This window comes from Lissotriton vulgaris, chromosome 12, assembly GCF_964263255.1.
Source record: "Lissotriton vulgaris chromosome 12, aLisVul1.2, whole genome shotgun sequence".
NCBI classification, from domain to species: Eukaryota; Metazoa; Chordata; class Amphibia; order Caudata; family Salamandridae; genus Lissotriton; species Lissotriton vulgaris.
In genome coordinates, this window is record NC_141700.1 from 636,837,982 (window position 1) to 636,859,457 (window position 21,476).

Consider the following 21,476-nt stretch of genomic DNA (forward strand, 5'->3'; position numbering starts at 1 on the left):
ACACTTTATCAACAGGTATAGCACTGCCAGATCTAGATGGCGTAATGGCTGGGATTAAGGTGGAATGGACAGAGGCAGTACATCTGCGAGTGGCAAAATGTGAAGAAAAGAGGCAGGTCCCTCAAATAGAAATGGCCACTAGATGTAATGTAATTAAAAGATGGTTAAAGAGAATTAAAATATTATTTTGTTTTCACCTAAAATAGTGATAGAAAATAAATGATCAGACTGCTCAAAGTGCCCAAACTTCAAATGTAAATTCAAAGGTAATTCACGCCTGGAACTACATATCTTCAGCAGAGATTCTTCAGAGGAGCTACACCAACTCATCTCCGTGAACTCTGATCGATGCCCCAATTCTGAAATAAACTTGCGACACCCTTGAGATAATATTTCTAATCAATGATGTACCGATGGACTCCCTAAGCAACCTGGAGTACTCACTTTTCCCCAATATATATTTGTGTCATTGCTCACTGTAATTATGTTCTTTGAAGGAAGTCTAAATCCCCCCTAACATAAATCATAATTTTTTCAACATACTACTTTGACTTCCACAGCTATAGTGGAAGTTAAACACTTGGCGGGCTGTAGCAGTTTTGTGTAATTGTAAACATATTAACTGTTCTTTGTGGCCATAGGACTTTGACCAAATACATTGCGTGCCTGATTTACAAAGGTAAACTTACACTTTTGTGTAAGTTTACTATTTTTTTGCTCTTCACAAACTACAAGTTAATAGTAAGTTCTCAATGGTACCCAGCTTTCTGGTGAGATTTTTGTATATCCCAGTTTAGAGGGTGTTCCCCTAGACTGGCTTGCTTGTACCTATGGCATTTGTGTTGGTTTTCCGGGTGCTGATTGGGAGCCATTTGAAAATCTTCCTCAGCATGACTTGGGTGGTCATGTTGAGTGATTTCAAGGTTCTTGGCATGGGTGGTGGGTGTGGATGTTGGTCCTAGGTCTGCTGGACACCAGGTGGCATCCCATGGTGATGTGCATAAGAATAGGCGAGGACTTTAAGATTGTGAGAGCAAATAATGCTGGGTAGAGGGATCATTTATGGGTTGAAGAGGGTCGGGCTCATGGAGGATCCCTGCGGAACTCCGTAGATGAAGTGACAGACTTCCAAGTATATGATGCCAGACTGACTGACCTGACCCTTCGAGTCAGGAAGAAGCAGATTCATCAGATGTGTGTCCATGTAGTTGTTGGATGATGAAGGGGTGGGAGACTGTGTCAAATGCTGCGGAGGGGTCCAGGAGGATGGTCTGTGTTTTCTCCAACAATATTCCTGCAGGTACGACAGAGTGGGAGGGGGGTTGGGACGAGGGCCGCCACGCAGCCCCGAACTCACCGGCACACTGCGTCCTCCGAACCAGCCCCTCCTCCGCTCCTCAGGCCGGTCGCAGGTCCGGCAGGCTCTCTACTCTCGGGTTCTGGCGCTGATCGTGTACGCTCTCCCACTCCGCAGCAGATTGCACCTACCTCAGCACGTCAGCGGACTCCGGCGGCACTTCTCCTACTACCTCGCTGCGGGTCCAAGATGGCGCCCTTCGATCTCCGCAGCAGCAGGCCCACACAGTAGAATGGCTGATTTGGGCGAACTACAGGACCATTAGTGACATCACCCGGCTCCACCACTCTCCCAACAGCAGTATCTGGTTGCTTGACCTCCTCCTTATAGGTATGGCGGATTTATGGCAGGATGTTGATAGCCCTGGTCCGAAGCTTGTCTACAAGACGACCGCCATGCTCGGCGCCTAGCCACGCCCCCATGTCAAAAGAAATGTATAAGGGTGATACTGTCAAATATGTCTTTCAATTTCATCTACTAGAAACAGGGCCTCAAAGACTCCTAGGATGAATCAAATACAAATAAATGAATGACACAATCAAAGGGAGGTGCATAGAAACTACCTCAAACGTGCGCAATGTGTACAAGCAGAAGACAGTATTCATACTCCAAGCAAATCACACTTACACAACGGCCCTTGGAGGGGTAAAGGAGCCCAATTATGTCAATCAGTTGTCATCAAGCATCAGGTTCTCCATAGTTTGATGGAGGAGAACTTACCAGTCCAGAACAGTAGAGCAATCTGCTTTGAGAGTAACAAAATCACATGTGGATCAGCTCCAAGGGGTCTTGAGATGTTTGTCCACCTAGCTAAAACACAGTGTGCAGTCCAAAGTGCACAGCACCTGGGTAGAATTTCACAGCAGACTATCTTTGAGGGAATTTCTTTAGAATACAGAGGCCCTCATTATGAGATTTGTGAGGAAGCCACCATAGTAAAGCCTTACCGGGTATGGAAGATTACCAGCCAATTATACTTCTCACCCTCAGGAATGGAAAATAACCAGAGCTGGTGTTAACCCATCGATTCAAGTAGGATTCTCTTCCATGCCGGATTAGTCAGGGGTTTCCTGCCAAAAGCTGCCAGGCAAATTAAAATGGAAGTGTTGCATTCCCACACAACCTGGAGCCCTGATTAGACCGTTAACTGTAATTTATGACCGAAATACTTATAACTATACTTCCAATAATTAGGGGGCATATTATCAACAAAGTGGCAAAGAGAGGCGTTAGCCATCTTGGCTTAACGCCTCTCTTCGCCACTTCGGAAACGCTAGGCTGCACCATATTACCAAGGATATGGTGCAGCCTAGCGTTTCCTTTACGACAGGAGCTGGTGTTTAAAGAGATGATTAGCGCTCATGTAAGATTTACACTCTGCTTTTCAACAAATCACACCAACAAAGTACAGCCGTGCTTACAGAAAGGGAGAGTAAACACCCAATCCCTCCAAAAGCTCAACAACCAAGTTGAAAATACTGTTTACAGTTTTCTGTTGCACAGGCTAAGGCATATAAAGGGTATATTTAAACAGTAAAAAAACACATGACATTCTTGATATTCCATCCTTTTTAATTCTTTTCTTTTTCTTCCACTCCCTTGTGCCAACGCGTTCCGTCGTATGCGGGTGTAACCCTTATGACTTCCTCAAGGCTGGAAGCAATACATAAAACTTCGTATTACATATACAATAAGGCAGGTATTATTTCCTATGCCCAAAACAATGCACCAATTTGAGGGCGGGGAGTAATAGAACGTGTGCACATGCATAATTATAAATCATGACAAAAATTAGAGTACATGGGGTTTTAAAGACACCCTCTGTGTTTGTATACTGTCCACCAACAAGATAACCCAGAATTAATACATTTAAAAAAACATAGATAACCACACATTATGTCTTAACCAATTGTACCTTCTGTATCTATAGCTGAGTATATCCTGAAACGACATAAGTTCATATAATATCCATTAGCCTAAAAGCTGCGGAGGCATGAATCCACAACGCAAAGTGCTAGTCACCCCAGTATTACCACCTCGACCAACCCTTACCTAGAATCGCCTCGTTTCGCCACCTTAACGCCAGGGTTTTTCTGCTCTTAAATTTGGCGCTGCCACCTATTATCGCCAAGCTTAATAATAGGTGGCAGTGTCAAAGTGAATGGGTATTGCGGTGGAACTCCCACTGCAACACCCACTGCACACCCCGTTTCACAATGAGTTTATCATGAAAGGGGCCCTATTACCAAGGCAGCGTTAAGTCAATTAACGTGGCTTTAAGCCACGTTAAATGACTTAACGCTGCCTTGATAATAGGGCGATGCAAATATCGCCACGTTATCGGCAGAAAAGTGCCGATAACGTGGCGATAAGGGGCTTGATAATATGCCCCTAGGTTCTCAGTAAAAATAATGCTTAATTACGAGCAAGACTAACAGCTCACCAGTTTAGGTTGTCGAGGGGTACAAGAACTTAGGTGACAGTTATCATCAATGTAAGAATAGGCAGAAAAGCTTCAACAATAAGAAATACCAACTGGACATAGGGGCGCAATGTAGGCCAGTTCTCCAACTATCATTATTATAAGATGAGGTTCATGTGAAACAAGGCTGGAGCCAAAATTACCCTGTATAGAAGTTTAAAAAGACCCATGGAGGTGTTAAAAACCTGTAATCGACATAAGGGCAAAATAGGGTTAGGTTGATCGAAGATGGGTGCCTCTAATCTTAATATAGAATCCATAGGACCACATGCAGCAATGTCAACCTACAGCAAAGCCTGTACAGTAACACATAGAGCGGAGTTAATCTATAACAAATTTACAGAAGCACCCAGGGTATTGCTAAAGTAGACTAGAACAAATTAAGCAAAACAAAACATAGAGCAATGTATATCAAATTGAAAACATTAACAGTATGTCAATGAACCTAATATCTTTACAAAAAAGAACATTGATAGTAACCAAAGCACCTCTTGAACCCTGAGATCATTGTCAGTGGTTTGAAAGGTACTACTGATTATATAAATCACTTCTGCAACATACATTTTGTGTGTATGACCCTATTTGATTGGCAGCTGTTTTTGTTGATTTATAAGATTGGTTTTGGCCACACTGTACATAGGAAAGGATAAAACATGATACAGTATATAGGCACCCAGATTGGGATTACCGCCATGAGAAGGGGAGAAACTGAACGTGTAAATGAGGGATGAACAATGTAAATACAAACAGTCGCTTAGGAAGAGGGGTGCTATTGGTGCGGGCCGCCCAGGGTGTCATCACTGAGGCGGGTGAAAAATGGCAAAAGTTTTTGTTTTAAACATATTTTTGCCATTTTGTCAAGCCGGGAGTGACAAGAAATTTTCTGCACCGGGTACCACCTGACCCTGCTACAGCACTGAATACAAGGTTGTGCGTGATCGGCTTAAAGATGACAGTCAGTGCAGTTATAGTGGGAGGATGCAGGTAGGAGATTGAGTGAAAGCTCCACATATGATAGGAATGACATCTCCTGTGACTTTCCACTACACTTTAGTTACAAGAAGCTGGAACTCTGCTCAGGCCTCCCAGTATAATCTTATCCACCTTATGCAACTCCCAATGCTCCCCGCTCATTAACTCACTTCTCGCTTAAAATTTAAAATTGTAAACCCTTTATTGGGTCTCGTTGGGATTCTGGTACCTTAAAAAGAAAACTCGGGGATGGCATTAGCATTACAATAAGACTGATGAGCACGAGCCCTTGTTAGCGGAGTTTATTGTGCAAAAAATCAGAAATTTCAGATGTGCTTCCCATGGATCTAGAAAAGCCAAATCCCTCTGGTTTTTCACAAGGGCTTGCATCGCTTCGTTTCCTCCCACCAGGGACAGAAACAGTATATACAGAATTAGCTCCTTGCATTGTACATTGCATCCTCAGTTACAAAAAGCACCGCCGATCCTACGATTGGGGGTCCATTTCCGAAAACCCTTTGACACGACTTTAATTTGCTTCAGATTTTGCATGAGTAACTCTTTCCAGAGCTGACACAGGTGCATGAATAACTCAGAAGCCAGAGTCCTGGGACACAACTTTGAAGACCAGAAAGAGATCAAAACAGCATATTTCATTTGCAATACTGAAGCTTTCTCAGCATAGGTCCCTAAACTAATTTTCTATAAAGTAATAAATCTATGTTTTGCTTTACCACCAGGGATGCTTCTTCGCATCCTTTCATCTAGTGAAAGATCTCTGTAATACTTTTCAGCTCAGTCTGCAGACCCTTAAGGTTGACCAGCTCTCCTTATAGAGATGACTTAGGGACGGATAAAGAGAAGGATGCTTCGTAATCACTGCAGATTCCTTTTTCATTGTAAAACCTAATGCAGCTGCCCTACACCAGCAACAAAACTGCAGCATGTAACAAAGCTCTGGAGCTACATGCAACTGCCAAACCCCCATCTAGTTGCAGACTGGTACTGTCACTGAGACACGTGGCAAGGACTTCTGTTTATCTGTGGAGATTGGGGAGGAGAGGACCAACCAGAGGTGGCTTCCCCGCTTTGGTGGAGGTGAGCCGCCCCTCCCCCCACCCCACCAGCAGCTTCAAAAGTTGAAAAGTGAAGCAATGACAAAGCAGGTTTATGATTGTTTTATTTTTCAACTGCTCAGTACCGCATCCTGGGGGCAGAGCATCTCGGGGGAAGTCACAAGGTGGAGTGGTAGTGCCCTGCTATCACTGTGCATGTGGGTTTGGGCGGTCATTTCAGGCCTGAGCTACATTGCCGGGTTGGAGACAGCAGGCAGCGGCTCCTAGTCTCCCTGGAGCACAAATCGAGAGCACTCATGCCAATCCTGACGCGGCTCTCATTCATGAGAGGAGCTTCAGGATTGGCCGCAGGGGAGTCTAGGAGCCTCTGCCTGCAGTGGAGCCACGAGAGGAGCAGAAGACTGGCGATGCGGCGGGCTGCAGGCAGAAGGTAAGTTTTTTTTTTTTCTTTGTTGGGCACCCACCCATGCTCCCACCCCCTCCCCGCCACTCTGCCCTAATGCCAGCCGCTATTGGGACTAACCAATACAGCAGCAGCTCCACCCTCATTTTGGATGCACAGTCATGAGATGCTCCTACTTGGGTTAGGACTCATGACTAAACATTCATGCAATATCAATACTTATGGAAAAGATCACAGTAAGAGGTACTAGGGATTCTAGTCAACTCCAGAAATCCGAACAAAAATATTAAACAGTCTTCTTATGCACTAGCCCAGTAGGCTACCTTCGACTAAAAGAATCCCTACAACAAGACAGCATAACATGTCTGAAACAAGCAAGGATACCGCTCGGCTCCAAAATCAAACTATGGACTTAGCCAATTATCGTGTGAATGCAACCACTCCTGCCTTGCCAAGGTCATAAAAAAGTCTGAAACAAATGATCTTTTTGCTGAAATGCAAAACCTCTTATTGAATTGAATGAATTAATTGTGTATTTTAATGATTACTTACGTCTAAGCAAGTTTGTATTGAATACATATGTAGTGATCATTTAAAATAAATAAATAAATATAATAACATTTTGGAATAAAGAGATCCAGGATTTAGGTCTAGCAGAAGCACCAAACCAGCTCCGTTGGATGTAAGGTAGTAACTGTTGGACCGCCACCGTGGATGTGAGTAAAGCATCACATTTAGGGCTACGATCTATACTGTTGTCTATGATACATTATTAAAATCCTGCAGAGGGTTGATGGGGTGCTGGACGCATCCATATGATGCTTTCCATCATTCTTGACTTTATTACAATTGACAAATTCACCAGTGAGAACTCTTTTCATAATCCCTTTTACAGAAATAAGTATTGGATTTAGGGTCGAGCCACCCCCTTACTGGTGAATTCTTCATCACAATATTTCTATTCTAAAAGTATTGAAAAATAAGTGATGACTTCCCCATGAAGTAATTGCTAGACCAGCTTATCTACAACATAAAAGCAGAATACCAGCTAAGCTTCAATCTTTTAGGAGCTTTCAGTCATCAAATGTTAGATCTTGTAATGTATATCTGCCAGTAAGTTTTGCCTGTCAGTTTGCAACTCTTTTCACAATAGTTTTAATATAAGTTTTCTATAATAAGAAGTAGTCTTCTTATACATGATGTAGTCAATAGTTCTTACTTTACAGGTAATATCCCTTTTGAAATTAAATCTTTGATTACACAATTACTGCTGAAAGCTGGATTCAAGTGATCCAGTGAACTTTAGCCCAATTTACGAGCTGTCTTTAAGGCTAAGTTGCTGGAGATAAAAACAAACTTCAACAAGTCATCTGCAAACATGTATGGAAAAGTTATAACATCAAAGGGCATTCATAATGCAGTGGGAAAGGAGGCTGCTATGACCTCAGTTGTGCACAATCTGAAAATAGTGGCAGTGTCCATGCACTCACATACTTCTTTTATCAACTCTACAGGCAGTATTAAACACTGGTGACCACTTACTCCTGCTACAAGCTCAGCCCAGAATGTAGCACTACAGCAGATTGAATCTTTTTTCCTCTGACTGGAAGCAGGTATTCCAATGTGGGTCCTTCACTTGTGCCCCTAAAAGGAGGTGTTTGGGAGGGGTTGCAATAGTCTTCCATGTCTCCCTTGGTATATGGGTGCTAGCGGATATCAAGCTTGTGTTCTACATGCATAGGTTTAGATGTATACTGACTACACACAGATCCTTCCTAACATCCAATATCCTATTCAGATTGATAACTCATGCCCCCCACCAGTTCTCAAGGTGGTAAAATGGGGGATAAATGTAAATTGTTTTTAGCATATATTCTCAAAACCTAATAGCACGTTGACCAGGAGCACTTCCTTACCTTGGAATTGTAGTCTGTGGCCTAATTCTGTAAAACTTTGCCTTGAACCAACTCAAGTGATAAGATACATTTGGATGGTGCTGGGCCTGGCTTATCCCTTAATCAGTCATTCACAGCAAAATACCAAGTCTGCTTTTACCATTTCTGAGTTTTGCTTAGGCTATTACCCTTCCTTACACTCCATCAGAAAAAATGTTGTGGTCATTACCTTTGTCCAGTTACACATGGGCTTTGGAAATGTTGTCTATCTCAGCATCTCCAAAAAACATATAACCTTTCCACAGACAACAAATTATCCAAAATGCAGGAATAAGGACGTTGTTTGAACTAAAGATATTTCTGCCAAATTCTCACTCACTTTATTGGCTTTCCTTCCTTAAGAGAATTTTTCTTTTATCTGTGTGCTTCATACATCACAATTTCTATGAGGCTTCTTTCGTTTTTTCAGGATAAGATTTTAAAAATTAATCTCAACTTCTCAATACCTTCAGGTACTACCTAAATTTAAAACTCAAGAGGGGGACACAGATTCTTCGGAGTGTAAGGCACCATGCTTTGGGCTCTAAAAAACACTAAGCAAAGCTAAATAAAAACTTCCGCCCATCAAAAGCAGCGCGTCGAATAATATTCGGACAGACCTGGTAAAACTCGATATCCTGTTTTGGAGTACACTATTGAGCAATCTATTCTCAAAGGTTATTTCTACTGGGATGATTCTTAAATCTTGGAAAGGAGCACTAGTTTACCCAATACATAAAAGGGGCTTAAAACTAGATTAAAACTACTTTTTTGATTAATAGCCCTATTGAACTTTAAGGTAAAACTATTCTCAACATTCTTATTATAATATTAGGTACAATGGCCTATTAATCAACACCTAATACCATTAGCTCAAGCAGGAGTTTACCCTGGTTGTTCCACTGTGGACCATGTTGTTGCCTGGTCCCTTGCCAGTGAAAATATCAGTCAAAAATTAAAAAGACTCTTTATGTCTGTTATATGGACTATTCCACAGCCTTTGATAAGGTTGATCGCCAACAACTATGGAACAAGCTCAGAAACTGGGGGATTGATCAAAAATGATTGCACTTTGTAATACAGACTACAGGCTACAGGTAAAACTCACTGCAGATAATGCATTGTCAATTACATTTGAAACAGAAAATGGATTAAAACAAGGCTCCACTTCTATTCTCATTCTATATAGTCGACTTACCTGAATACCTTCATACCACCAAAACTTGGAACTGAAGGGATAACACATCTGGCATGTGCCAATGTTCTGGTGATAATGTTGTAAACTGGTAACAGCCTACTACAGTTCTTAAATTGTTTAAATGGCTCTAATCAGACAAACGGCATAATAGCTAAATAAATTGAAAGCAAAGGTCATGACATTTCTGCAAAAAAAGGAAAAACATTTCCTGAGTAAGAGGAGCCATACTTGAAACAGTCAATCAATATGCCTATCTTGGATTCTCAGTAGACACTGGGTTATCTTGGTGTAACCACCTGGAAAGCAGGAAACTTAAATCAGTTACCACCACCAAATCTGGCTCACCAAGTTTTTTGGTGCTAAAGCAATTAATTCATCTTTAAAAACATTAAGAATTAAGTTAATTTATGCATTGCCTGTTTTAAATGGCAAGAACATAAATAATTGTTACAAAATGTATATGGAGAGTATTCGGCAACTCTTACATCTGCGAACTGCTGCCCCTCATTCTGTTATAAGGTTGGAGCTGAATTTAAAATCTCTGACTTCATCATGGGGCCATATTGAACTATATTTGTGATTGCGCTGGGTCCTATTCAACAACTCTAAAATCTCTAATTTATGCGAAACTTTAAAAAACCTCAAACAAGGATATGGAAGAGACATTCCAACATTAAATATTTGAAGTTCATAATTTACCGGACCTAGATACCTTGGTTAGTTTAAGTCAAGTGGCATGTAAGAATGTAATACAAAGGGCCCTACTTACTACTCAGGGGGAGAAATTATCTTCTTCACTTAATAAGTATAGGCACACAGACCTGGTATCCGAATCATATCTGTTGCCACATCAGGACTAAATCAGCTCCAGTCTGCATGGTGCAGTAAGAATGGAATATTAACTTTCCGACTGCTCTATATACCCTTCTATGAATCTGAAGGAATTTGGAATCTGAGCTTGCAAGGTAGAGTGTCCCTTCCAGTGACAGCAGGACACTAGGCAAGTTTGAAGTATTTATTAAAGGAGAGCAGGTGTGGGAAAACAGACTGTGGTCTTTGTGAGTTTGAAAATAAACCATCAAACACATACTATTTATCTATCCTAATCTCTCCCACCTTAGATGTCCATACTAGCGACAACTTTTTTTAATGCAAAAAATAGATCAGATTAGAGACGGGTAGCTATTGTTTTAGCCTTAAACCTAATGCTGGTATTATTCATTTTACATTTTTTTTTATTTATCCAGCAATCAATCAGGGAATTGTGAGCGCACTACTCACCCGTGAGGGTCTCAAGGCGCCGGGAGGGGGGTAAGCAACTCCATTCAGTTGAAGTGCTAGGTCTTGAGTGTCTTCCTGAAGACGTTCAGGGGAGGGGGGGTGCGTCTGATGTTGATCGGGAGCTCGTTCCAGGTCTTGCCTGTGATGTAGGAGACGGCTCTTCCTACTGTTCTGGGTCTTCAGATGCGCGGCATTTCGGCGAGGGTGAGGTTGGTGTATCTGAGGTTTCTTTTGGGTACGTGGAAGGAGATTCTCTCGTTGAGCCATTGGGATCCGGTGTTCTGGAGGCATTTGTGGGTGTGAGTATCTTGAAAGTGACTCTCTTCTCAACAGGAAGCCAGTGGAGATTTCGTAGGTGTTGGGTGATGTGTTCGTGTCGAGGGATTCCGAGGACGAGTCTGGCTGCGGTGTTCTGTATTGTCTGGAGCTTGTGGAGTAGTGACATTTTGATCCCGGCATAGAGAGCGTTTCCATAGTCAAGTCTGCTGGTTATGAGTACATGGGTGACGGTCTTCCTTGACTTGGGGGGGCATCCATTTGAAGGTCTTTCGGAGGATGCGGAGGGTGTTGAAGCAGCGGGAGGCGATGGCGTTGATCTGTCGGTCCATGAAGAGGGAGGAGTCGGGTACCATGTCGAGGTTTCGGGCGTGGTCAGTGGGGGTCGGGTGGCTGCCGAGGGCAGTGGGCGACCAGGTGTTGTCCCATGCTGACGTGGAGGTTCAGAAGATGAGTACCATAAGTACAAAATCCCAAAATAAATGTTTTTTTTTTTACAGTTTTGTAAGTTGTACCTTTGTTTCTGTATTTTAACTGATTACGTCAGATCATTTTTACTATTGGATAAGTACTGTACAATGCTGCTTTGTTGTTGGATATGCTTTTATGGATGTTTTATACATTCAAATAAAGATGATTGACTATGACTGCTGAGTACCTCTGTCTTGTCTGAGTTGAGCTTCAGGCAGCTGTTGCTCATCCAGGATGCAACGTCCTGCATTCCTTCCTGGAAGTTGAGTTTGGTGGTGGAGGTGTCCTTGGTGAGGGAGAGGATGAGCTGAGCGTTGTCGGTGTAGGACACCATGCTGAGGCCGTGCTGCCTGACAATGGCGGCGAGGGGAGCTATCTAAATGTTGAAGAGGGTCGGACTGAGCGAAGATCCCTGGGGTACTCCGCAGTTGATTTCCGTGGGTTCGGAGAGAAAGAGTGGCAGTCTGATTCTTTGGGTTCTGCCGGTGAGGAATGAGCGGATCCAGTAGAGGGCGGTTTCTTCTATGCCGGCGTTGTGGAGTCTGGTGCTGAGTGTGCAGTGGGAGATGCTGTTGAATGCTGCTAAGAGGTCGAGCAGGAACAGGGCTGCGGTGTGTCCTTGGTCGAAGAGAGGGCCGATGTCATCCGTGGCGGTGAGTAGAGCAGTCTCGGTGCTGTGGTTGGTGTAGAATCCGGATTGGGAAAGGTCGAGGATGGAGTTGTCTTCGATGAACCTTGTTAGTTGTGTGTTGACGGTCTTCTCAGCGACTTTTGCAGCGAATGGGAGGAGAGAGATGGGCCGGTAGTTCTATTTAGCCTATACAATGCTGTAAAGTTGTGCCCAGTTTGTTTGTAAGCCCCTTGTAACAATATTGCTCTGTTTTAAATGTAATATCTTTCTTATTGTAATCTACCTGATTAATACAATAAACCTTTGAGTTATTAACACCATGCTTTGGAATGCTCTGCTGAAACAGAAGAAAGAAGGCGTCTTCTTTTAAGAGAAAAACTAATCACCTTGCTGTTTGACAGTTAATATCAGTTGACCTCTCTCAGTTTGTAGTAGGACTTGCTGTGTTTTTTCTAACTAGAGAAACTGTGCAATGAATGGTATTTCTATTAGAGTATGAAACCATTTTTCTACACCATAAGTTAATTTGCATTTTGAGATTTTACACTTTTTTTATTTCAGGAGTGGAGAGAACACTATGACAGTGATTATACCTTCACAAACTGTTCATGCTCTCTCTAATAGAACTTTCCTCAGTCTTTGGAGGAGAAGACCACAATATTGTGTCACACAATATCATCCCTAACTATCAATATTTTTATGCCACCATTTTGGGGAGCCCATGTGCCAGCTGAACTCAGAACTCTTGTCGCAATATGTCAATATTCAGTGTTTGCTAAAATTGAATGCTCAAGTGTTGCTCCGTGTATATTTAACAAGCATTACGATAGGTCTCACATTTTGAGTTTGAGCTATTGGCATTGTGAATGACAATGCCTTTTATTTATGTGTTGTTTTTAAAACAGATGCATAAAAGGCATTGTCCTTTACAATGCTAATAGCTTAAACTCTCGCAAATGCGAAACCTATTGATTTGTACATGCGTTCAGCTCTCATGCTACAAAGATTAATTTTTTTTAACTAGGAGAGAGCGTGGCAGGACAAAGCTATTTGAGAAAATAGTGCTCGGTGGCTGTAATTAAAGCCTACTGAGTAACAACACAGGTAACAGGGGGTGTCCTCATGGGTGGTTACAAAATGAGACAAGGTGGTACTAAGGAGGGACTACTAAGCCTATTGACCAATGAAAACACACAGTTTAAATTGGACAATGACACAAGCCGGTAAAAGATATGGGTAGAGTGTGGGCAGAGCTTGTAGTCCATACCTGAATACAGCATGCTTCGCAAGGCAGCGCATGCACTGCCCAGGCTCGACCTAAAAAGAGCATTCAGATTACGCTGGAGTTCTACATGTGTGTGATCACAGATCCCAACAAAAACAATAAAAGAAAAATACTAATGTGGCTGAGCCATAATGCGGCATCTCACTTGCCCAGCTGGCCCAAATTCTGGGCTTGGTGCTTGTATGTCATATCTGCTCTCCTACAGCCCTCTCACATGCCATAGAAAGAGATGATGTATTCTGCCCATTTGTCTTCAAGGATTTCTATTTCAATCTGATCTAGATGTGCAACCTATGATGTGGTTGGAAAAACAGATTGCAGACTCATGCATCTTCAAAGAAGCAAAGGGAAAGAACCAGCACTAACATGGATGATTAGAGAAGCAGGGAGTTATAATACGTGGTTACTCATGAACTGTCTATGCAGTAGTGAGAAAGAAAAAATGATATGGCAAGGGCCATCAAAAAAAGTAGTGGGTAACCAGTCCTAACTGATATTCAATAAAAAAACTAGTGAGAAAAAAATGCTAACTCATGGACTATTATACGAAATTGAGTTATTAGTTGAGAGGAGTGAGTGCCCCACTCAGGTAATGAACAAAATCCTTGTCATGGTGAAACACAAAAGTCATGAAATCAACCTGAGCTTAACACTCTAGTAGCTTGGCACAAAAGCATTCAGGCTTAACTAAGAGGCAATGTGTAAGGTATTTCTGCAGCACTCAAGCAGTAACAAAGTGAAAACAGAAACAAGGAAAATACCCAAAGCACTTTAGAAAAATAGACTACATTGTATTTAATAGAATGACACCAAAACAAAAAAATATAAAAGTAGAACCAAAAATATGAATTTTTAATGTTTTCCGTAGAAGTAGTGCCGAAAAGCACAAAGCGCCAATCTCTGTTATCTTGTTGTGCTGGATAGGGTCAAAGTCAAAAGTTAAGACTGACCTTGAAAGAGGGCCCGTCAGATACAGGGACCAAGCTCATCCCAGTGGAAAGTTCACCTTCTAACTTAGTAGAGTGTCATGCAGGAAGCACTAGTCAATAAAGTCGCTGACAACTGGGCTGCAGGATGGATCCAGAGATGAGCTTTCTGCGGCAGGTCTTAGGCCTATGTTGGTTTGGCGGTGCCCTCGTCGTTATCGCAAAAAGCTGGACGATGATTGGAACTTCGCGCTGGTGGGAAATGCAGGTTGTCAACGCTGAGAGCTCCAGGGCTCAGGCACTGAAGTCCAGGGTCTGTTGGGAAGATTGCATGAGCAGTCAGTTGCAGGTCCCACGTTGGCCTCTGTAAAATCAGCTTGTGCTTGTGAGGAGACCGAGTAAGATTGTTTTTAGCACACAGAGCCCAAAACCTCTGGTTTGCCACTTACAGTCCTTTTCTTGCAGTTTTTAGTGTTGAGGGAGCACACTCTACCACCAGTCAGGGGTCCAACGCGTGGGGGCACTCTTGGGGGTTAAGTCTCACTCCAGCAGAATCTATCAGGCAGTGTTCAGGCAGGTCCAGTTGGAACTGTTCAGTTAAGCAGTTGCAGGGAAAGGCCTGTGGAAGCTTGTTGTCCCTCTGTAGGTCAAACAGGCGGTCAGTCAACTGACCCTTTGAGTCACTCTGGGCTCCTGGTTTCAAGGCAAGCAGGTCCAGTCTTTCTTCAGGCTTCAGACAGCAGGGCAGTTCTTCTTGTGAGTCTCCACAGATCCAGTAGTGTTGTGATGAGAGGTTCTGAGGGTCTCACTTATATACTCCGTGCCAGCCGGCGTGCCTAACCCTAGACCGGTTCTGCTCAGTTCTTTTTTCCATGGGTTTGGCTTCAATCTCTCTAGGGGAACAAAGGGCAGGCAGGTCCAGGTGTGGGCTGCATTTGCCATTAGCAGGGCAGACATCCTCAAAAGTCAATAAGGAGCCAGTTATATCCTTTGAATCTCACTGAGGGCTGAGTAAAACCACTCAGGCCATCCTACTCAGGAGAGGAATACACTTTCCAACACCCACATCTCTTTGTCCCCTGTCTGGAAGGAAATAACATTACACCACAGAAGAGGAATTGCCAGTCACGTGGCCCTGGCAAAAAGCCACATTTGGTTTAAGCAAAGAAAAACCAACTTTCTAAAACTGGCATTTTCAAAATAGTAATGTAAAACTTGGCTTTACCATTAAAGAGGATTTTAAATTTACATGCCTTCGGTACATGAACAACCATTTACTATGGACTTATAAGTAAAATAAATGTGGCAATCAAGTTTATACCAAGTTTACCATATTTGGAATGGAAAGAACAAACACTTTACCACTGGTTACCAGGAGTAAATTGTGTAGAGTCCTAAAGCCAACAAAAACGGGTTCAGCAGAGGACAACAACACATCTGTGGTGACCCTACAGAAATGACCAGGTCAAACAACTATCCAACAGTGGAACAAAATCAGTGGTAACTTATACGTAAGTTAAGTGGGGAAGAACCAGTGCTAACTTAAGGAAATTCAATGATGCAGTGGGAAGAAAGCACAATGCTCTTTGAGTCATGATTATAGACAGCTTGTTGACTGAAGCATCATGGTGCTTGTAAACTGTTGGACTGCTGAATTAGAAAGAAATTGTGCTTACTCATGAACAAACTTGAAGGTGCAGTGTGCCAGCATAGTGGTAACTCACTCCTCAGAAGATTTAGTGCCAAAGAACTCAGACTAACTCTAGGACTTTCAAAGAAACACATAGAACTACTCGGTGATTCCTTATGGACTATCAGAGAAGTAGTAGAAAAAACACTGTTATCTCACAGACCATCAAAGATGTAGTGGAATTAAATCAGTGCTAACTTATACATCTTGGAAGAAATAGTGAAAAAGAACTAGTGCTAACTCATGGACCATGAAAGAAGTAGTAAGACTGAATCAGATGTAACTCATGTACCATCAAAGTAGTAGGAGAATGTAATCAGTGCTAACTGATGTAGGAAATAAATAGTGGATCGCTGAAGGATCAACAGGAGAGAAAGAGGAATGTTAATGGATAAATGGCCAAAGAAGCTTTGGAAAGAAACACAGTTAATTCGTAGACCAATGAAAGAGGAGGTGAGAAGGATAAGTGCCACCTGATTAACTCACAAAGCAATACTCTCGATATGTGGCTGCAACCTCTGAACTATGCAGTAGGTCCCTTTTTATTGATAACATTCAGAATATTTAAATGTTTTTTTAACCACTGTGTGGGGAGCTCCATGTTGTGCATTGAGTAGTCACTAAAGCTACAGGTGCTATGAACAAAAACATACCTTTCTTACACATAGTGGAATGCTAATTACTTATAACTAAGCATTAAACACCCCCCACCCAGGAGAACAGAAGAAATAAAAATCTCCTATTGATTCCTGTGTTATCAGCTATTGAGAGCATATACAGTTATGTGGTAATCACACCAGTGCGTCCACACATGAGAAAGTTGCAAGTAGATTTATTGCAGAGATAAGACAGCTTAAACATCCACAGCAAGCAGGTAGTCTCAACTGAAGCTCCTCCTTGCTCACATTCTACATGACATCTTAAACACTCTATGTGACCTATGATCATTCTAGGAATGATCTGATACAGGGATATGACACGCCTACACAGTACTAAGAAAGCCATAAGATAGGGATACAACACACCTCCCACCGAAAATAAAAACAAAAAAAAACAAAACAACAAAAAAAAAATGATAAACTCTACAAGAAAAAAAAAGAAGAGAAGAAGAGAAAAAAAAAACACATTAGGAGCAAACATAATCCTTAAGCTTTACAGGAACATGTCTTACACGAGAACTACTGCGTAAACTGACAGGCAAGAAAGAGGACGCCTGAGAAGCAACATTTTGAGAAGCAACATCGTGAGGTACAGTACTTTGAGAAACAGCATGATGAGCATTAGACGGAACAACCTGAAAAGGAATGTTGTTAGGCAGAGGTACTTGAGAAGAATGCAGATGATCAAAAGCTTCATGAGAACCATGGAAACTAGAATCAGAGGCAACAGGATCCAAAAGGACATGCTTCTCGTTTATGACATTAGATCTGCAAGCTGAAATGCGCCTGAAGTTCCAGATCTTACCACCCTCAACTCTAACAGCTTTGCTAAAAACCTCTGTGACTTTAACAGGCGAAGACCACCTAGATATGCCTTTAGGAATGATACCTCCAAATTTCACCCTGACCAAATCACCAATGGAAATTTTGGGGGAAATGAATTTGGGGGAAGAGTTTTTAATCATTTTGTCTTGGTATTTACTAATACGGTCTCTAATATTACTCATATCCAGTTCTAAAAACCCAGAGTCTTTCGTCTTCAACCACCACGGAAAAATCTTGGTACCAGGTTTCCTGCAACGCAACATTTCAAAGGGGGACAGACCAGTAACAGAGTTGGGGGACATACGATAGGTAAATAAAGTGGCCTGCAGAGCTTTTTTCCACTTCAGTCCACTCCGTAAGGCCAACTGGCAGGACTCCTTAATCACTCTGTTAAAACGTTCTACCTGGCCATTGGATTGTGGAGAATAATTCGAAACCCTTTTGTGGAGAATACCACAAGTCCCTAGAAAAGTAGAAAAAACTTCGCTTAAAAATTGAGGTCCATTGTCGGAGACAATTTCTTCAGGTAGGCCCTCTCTACAAAAAACTTCATTTAAAAATTCCACAACAACTTCAGAATTGACTTTTTCGACAATTTTTAACTCGGGCCACTTGGAAAAATAATCTACAAGGACCACGGCAAACATATCTTTCCCTGACTGGTAATTGAAAGGACCGATGATGTCAATACCTAGCTTCCTCCAAGGCCCACACACAAATTCGACAGGAGAAAACCCAGAAGAAATAGGTTTGACAGATTTGTCGCTCACAGAGCAAGGAGAACAGTTCCTTACCCATCTGTCAACCATAGCGTCCATACTAGGCCACCAATAGTACTCTCGAATTCTCCTTTTAGTCGTGGACATCCCCATGTGACCTTCATGAGCTAACCTGCAAATGGACTCACGGACGTTGAGGGGAGGAACAATTTTGTCATCTCTGTAAACCATATTATCAATTACCGACAATTCATCTTTAACTTTGAAAAAGGAAGCTAAATCACCGCACAACTTCCTCTCTTCGGGCCAACCAGAGCACAAGAAGGTTTTGACCTTGGCAAGAACTTCATCGTGACACATAGCATCAGACCAAAGGCTCTCAGTAATAGAATTTCCTACATCCTTGCCACAAATTAGATTAACATCACTAAGAGAGAAAGCGACATCACATTCGTCAGAAGAAAACATGTTAGAAGAATCACCAACAGGGAGACGTGACATACAGTCAGCATGTACATTTAGTCGACCAGGGACATAAACAACTTCACACCGGTACTCTTGCAACTTGGCAGCAAGACGAGCCAGGCGAGCAGTGAGTGTTCGACCACCTCCAGCAGACAACATGTTGACAAGAGGCTTATGGTCGGTCCTCAAAATAAACTTCGTGCCCCAGAGGAATTGTCGAAAATGTTGGGTGGCCCAAGTGCAAGCAAGAAGCTCCTTCTCTATAGTAGAATAATTAAATTCGGCGTCCCGTAAAGTACGAGAAGCATAGGACACAACATATTCACCAAAACGGTCTTTTTGCATAAGTACGGCACCAAGCCCTACGTTACTGGCATCTACACAAACAATGCAGCTTTTGTGGACAGAGAAAGGTTTAAGAAAGGGAGCATTAACAATTTTGTTTTTTAAAGAATCAAAAGAGGTTTGTTGTTCTGTACCCCAAACAAATTTAGCCTGTTTTTTAAGCAAGGACCGCAAAGGGTGCACAATAGTAGAGTAGTCTTTTACAAATTTCCCATAAAATTCGGTGAGACCTAGGAAAGACAACAGCTGTTCCTTTGAGGAAGGAATGGGAGCATCTGTAATACTTTTTACATGATTAAGTTTTGGTTTTATGCCATCTTTAGATATTTCATGTCCCAAATATTCAACCTTGGGTTGCCTAAATTTGCATTTGTTAAACTTTAAGGTAAGACCTTTCTTTTGTACATTAGACAACACACAATGTAAATTTTGATCATGTTCATTGACATCTGCGCCAAAAATCAGGATGTCATCTTGGAACGCGATGGCTCCTTTGCAATCAAGAAGAACCTCTTTCATTAGGCGTTGGAACACTGAGGCAGCACTAGCGAGTCCAAAAGGCATTCGCAAATACTGGAACATGCCTTCAGGAGTCACAAAAGCTGTAAGTCTTTTGGAGTCTGCGTGCAACTCAACCTGATGATAGGCGCTAGCCAAATCGATGGTTGAAAAAACAGTAGCACCTGTGAGAGAAGAAATTAATTCATGGATGTTAGGGAGAGGATGTTTATCTACCCAAATCTCCTTGTTTAAGCTGCGGAGATCCACACACAGACGGAGTTCCCCAGAACTTTTGAGCGATAAAACAATGGGAGAAACCCAAGGTGAGGATTCTATGGGCTCAATAATTTGTTTGGATACAAGATCGCTCAAAATGTCCTTTAACTTCTCACGATAGGCCAATGGAACATTCCTGACCCTATGCCTGACTGGACAGGCATTATCATTCAGGATAATCTTGTGTTGAAAATCAACAAATTTACCTAAGGTGTCCTTGAAAACATGAGGGAACATTTTCTTAGTGTACTCTACAAATAGAGAATTGTCTTCCACATCACAAATACTTAAAACATAAGGTTCGCCTAAATAAACAGGGGGATTGGCATTTGGATCAAGTTTAATACCAAGTAAACGTTGATGTGGCCAACTAAAGATAGCGACACCTTTGGTGGCAACATAAACTTTCCCTTTGGCGAATCTATCAGCAACCTGAAAATCAGCCCAAAAGAAACCTTCTATGTTTATTTTTTTTCCAGTGTAACCACCTGGAGAAATGTCAGAGGTAAGGAGCTCTCTGTCACCCCAAAGGTTTCTGAACAGATTCAAACCAATGATGGAATACCATGAACAAGAATCCATCATTAGGAGAATAGGCTGGTTATCCACTAAAATGGTGTAAGAGGGAAATTCTTTCTGTTCAGAATCATCTACAGAAAGGATACAATTGAAGCTTTGTAAAACTTCCTCTTCTTCCTGTGAAATGTAATTGACCCTTTGGGAAGAACGACAAAGATTAGCAAAATGTCCTTTCCTTTTACATTTCACACAAACTCTATCCCAAGCTGGACACCCTTTATAATTTCCCAAATGATTAGGGCTACCACATCTATAACAATAAACATTTTTTCTGTAGGAAAACTTGTTTTCAACAACAATCTTATTTTCAGGAACTTTCTTTTCATTGTCTTTTCTAGGAGGTAACCTATTAAAATTAGAAGACGTGTTTTGGCTCTTCACTAAAGAAACTTCAGTTTCAGGAACTTGAGATTTGGAGGCTTGACCTCTGATTTCCGAAACAAACAATTCGGATTGTTCAATTCCCTTCGCAATGTTAATGACAGAACTTAAGGAAGATTCAGTGCCTAACCAAAGACGTTCCTGAATTTTCTTGCTTTTAGTACGCATCATTATTTGATCTCGTAGAACTTGTTCATAGGAAATAGTCTCAAATGCACAAGAACAAGCTAGAGAACGTAAAGCAGAGACATAGTCTTCAATCGATTCATCCAGTTTCTGGACGCGGGAATAAAATTTAAAACGTTCCATAACTGTATTTATTTTCCTGCCAAAACGGATTTTCATTTGTCTAGAGGCTTTTTCAAACACATCAATATCTCCAGCGTCATCAATGGGCGGGAGATTATCAAATTCTTTGATCCCTGCTCCACCAAGGCAGTGTCTAAGGAGTGCTAACTTGCGCTTTGCTGAACACCCATCCTTTTCCAGTACATCGACATAGGCTAAGAACATTGGGTACCATAGATCCCACTCAATGCTAGGTTCACCAGCAGATTGTAAAAAATGAGGTGGGGCAGCAATGTTGGACATTGTAATTATTGCAGATGAAATTTAATATTGTCGAAAATGTTATTTATTTTTTTATTTTTTATTTTTAATTAAAAAAAAAATTGTTACCTTGTTGAACGTTGGTAAAAGTAGTCGATACCTGCAAAAAGTAATTTCCGATTGATTGCGCTGATC

General features: G+C 41.8%; 1 protein-coding gene across 1 annotated transcript in view; it reads right to left on the bottom strand.

Annotated features, from left to right (window-relative positions):
* CPNE7 (copine 7) overlaps positions 1-21,476 on the bottom strand; it is a 358,406-nt gene that overhangs the window by 188,921 nt on the left and 148,009 nt on the right. The gene's annotated exons all lie outside the window — the stretch shown is intronic.